Genomic DNA, 3,604 nt, shown 5'->3' on the forward strand with positions numbered 1-3,604 from the left:
CCAAGTAGATAGGATTACAGGTGTGTGCCACCAGTGTCTGGCTAGGAGCTTCTTTCTACTACAGGAAAATGACTGAGGTTTGTATTGTTATGACACAGAGAAACAAAACATTGCCTCTGCCCCCCATCCACATCACACAAAGCTGCAACATGCATTAGAGGACTTAGTGTCCACTATCACTTTGGCACTTTTCATTTAAAACCAGTAGTGTGTCTCATATACTCTTAAAAGTATCTTACGAGTTATGAACCTTTCATTTTAAAATTATGAATTAAAAGTACAAAATCCCAATTCTCCTGAGGATAAAATACCAGCATCTGAATAGATTTTAAACAAAGTAAGCATAATAATGTCAGATATCAGAACAGTTTATCACATAAGAGGTATTGAACACATCACAGGGTGGAATGCCAATGAATTTAAAAGCTAGCACCAAGCAGAGGCTAAGGCAGTGATGAATTAACCTGTAATGTCTCAACTATTAAAAGTGCTTGTCCTCAGTATCTTCATGTGTATAGACAGATAACTACAGACCTATCCTCATCCTCTTTGGGCTCTTTAGACATGTTGCCTTAGCAGAAACTCTGATGAAATTCCCCCAAACATACATTTAATTTTGTCTGGTGAAGGACTTGGATGACAGTAGATATACAATCCTTATGAAGTCATTACAAGGTGGGAAGCCATTAGGGCTTTGTAATTATGAAAGATTGTGGAGAAGCTGAAGCACTAGATAGCTGTAATCATAAGAAACCATTACGGACAACAGTTGTTGTTTTTTTTTTTATAAAGTGAAAGTCCACATACTTCCCCTGTTCGACTGCAGTTGATGGCTCACATATTTTCATACTCTTTATTCAGTCTTAATGTATGAACTATCTCAGTTTAGTATGAAATCCTGTCTCATAAACCTCTTATTACAAATGGTGACCCATCTGTTAGTAGTGATTTTTTTCATAACTCTGCAATCTGTCAGACAAATGTGAGTGCCAACAGGAGAGGGAAGGAGGTTATGAGAATATGCATGAATGCAACATGGAATATGGTGGCACTGAGTAGTAGTCAGTGGAATAGGTGGCTTAAGTACCTGAGGAATGTAATGGATATTATGAAATTTTTGGTCTTGTCTAATTTGTCAATTTGAGAACAGAACATTATTTTGAGAGTATCTTATTGCAGCCCACACATTGTAATGATATGCTGATTTAACTGATTCTTAATGAAAATATTCAAACTTTATTTTAGCACATATAATCATAATTCACAATATTGACCATAATCACATTTTCCTCCTCATTTTTCTTACTTCTCATAACTTTAGCTACAGCCTACTTGGCTGGGTCAATGGATGGAGGGAATCAGTCAGTGGTGTCTGAGTTTGTGTTTCTGGAACTCACGCACTCGTGGGAAATCCAGCTCCTGCTTCTGGTGTTCTCCTCTGTGCTCTATGTGGCAAGTATGACTGGAAACACCCTCATTGTGTTTTCTGTGACTTCTGACCCTCACTTACACTCTCCCACCCATGTACTTCCTGCTGGCTGGTCTCTCCTTTATTGACTTGGGAGCCTGCTGTGTCTCCTCCCCCAAGATGATTTGTGATCTTTTCAGAAAGCACAAAGTGATCTCCTTTGGAGGCTGCGTCACTCAGATCTTCTTCATCCATGTCATAGGTGGTGTGGAGATGGTGCTGCTCATGGCCATGGCCTTTGAAAGATTCGTGGCCATATGTAAGCCTCTGCACTACCTGACCATCATGAGTTCCCAAGTGTGCATTTTATTTCTGCCTGCTGCCTGGGGCCTTGGCATTATTCACTCACTATTCCAGCTGGCCTTTCTGATTAATTTACCCTTCTGTGGCCCAAATGTACTGGACAGCTTTTTCTGTGACCTCCCTCAGCTTCTCAGACTGGCCTGTGCAGACACCTACAAATTACAGTTCATGGTCACTATTAACAGTGGGTTCATCTGAGTGGGCTCCTTCCTCATACTTCTTATCTCCTATGTCTTCATCCTGTTCATTGTTTGGAAGTATGCTTTGGGTGGCTCATCCAAGGCCCTCTCCACTCTCTCAGCTCACATCACTGTGGTCATTTTGTTCTTTGGTCCAACTCTGTTTGTTTATACATGGACACACTCCAATTCACAAATAGACAAGTTTCTTGCTATTTGTGAAGCAGTTCTCACTCCTTTTCTCAATCCAGTAATCTACACATTCAGGAATAAAGAGATGAAGGCAGCAATAAAGAGTTTGTAAACAGTTAGTGATTTTTAGGAGAATCTCATAAATGCTATAATGAAATCTTCTCATTAACCATAACACAGCTTTAGAATTTTGAATTGAAATATTGATTAGAATATTATTAGATCTATATTTCACATGTGAATTACCTATCTCATGTGAAGAAAGTTGTGAATTCTGTACATCTCTTTATATTTATCCATTTTAATTTCTTTCAGCAATGTTTTGTAGTTTTGATAACCAGATCTTGTATATTTTTGCATTTATTCCTAAGTATTTAATATTTTGGTACATTGTTAAATGTGCTTTGTTTCAGTTTATAATTGCTGATTGAGTGTATATAGAAGTATGATAGATTTTTATTGTCATTGCATTCTGCAAACTTGCAAAACTTGTTTAAAACTTCTTCCAGTAGATGATGCAGGATTTTATTTACAGATGATCATGTGTTCAATGAATTAAGATACTTTCAAAATTCTAGTATGGATTCATTTTAGTTGCCTTATTATACTTGCTATATCACTGAATAGAAATGAATATGAGGGCTTGAATTGGGTAGAATAATGTCATGCTACCATGGTTGACAGGTGTGTAAGAATGTTTATGAAAGAGGAACCAGTGTCTATATGGGGCTCTGACTGATGGGATAACATTTTTGTGAAATGACAACAATTACTGAAGACTATTAATAATCGACAAATACATACCCTTTTTATATAAGTAGTATTTTTGCTGTGAGCATGAAAGCCAGAGGTATTCTTATTTTTGCGAGAGATCCAGAGATGTTAGGTGTCTTTTTTCAAGATGCTAGAGACTGAACCTAGGGACTTGTATATGCAGAGATATTAGAAGTCTTGCAATGTGAGTGACAGGTTAACAAAACAAGTTAATTATCCTGTAGTAATTGTCAACAGTACAGAAAATCATTCTGGACCATCTATAAAAGGGTTACAAGTTTTTCCTTATCAATCAACTGGTCAAAGATGCTCACAATGAGGTTCTAGGTGTAAATAGCAAGAGAACATAGCATGATAGGAGTAAGAACCATTGGCATTTAGATCACGTGAATACAACACTTTTATCATCAAGATCTGCTCAAGATTTGAGCCAAGGAGGGGAGAAGATGGCAGGATAGAAGTACCTTTTGCATGACTCTGTGATTGCTAAGAGTAAGGACAGAAAGAGAGAAACTATATTCTGAGAGGAGAGAAAGAGAGGGAGCTGTCTCAGAATCAAGAAAGACAACAAATAGAATGGCAACTCAGAAAAAAATATGAAGCAGTCAGGAACACCAAATCCAGCTCCATAGTTGGACAAGAACATGGTACCAGAAGCACAACGTAAGCCCAGAGAGAGAAAAGATAA

At 37.7% G+C, this 3,604-nt stretch overlaps 1 pseudogene; it reads left to right on the plus strand.

The window, feature by feature from the left end:
* Window positions 1-1,338: 1,338 nt before the first annotated feature.
* Window positions 1,339-2,285, plus strand: LOC109678150 (olfactory receptor 4F3/4F16/4F29-like; annotated as a pseudogene).
* Window positions 2,286-3,604: the final 1,319 nt, after the last annotated feature.

The sequence above is a fragment of the Castor canadensis genome, chromosome 2, assembly GCF_047511655.1.
Source record: "Castor canadensis chromosome 2, mCasCan1.hap1v2, whole genome shotgun sequence".
NCBI lineage: Eukaryota > Metazoa > Chordata > Mammalia > Rodentia > Castoridae > Castor > Castor canadensis.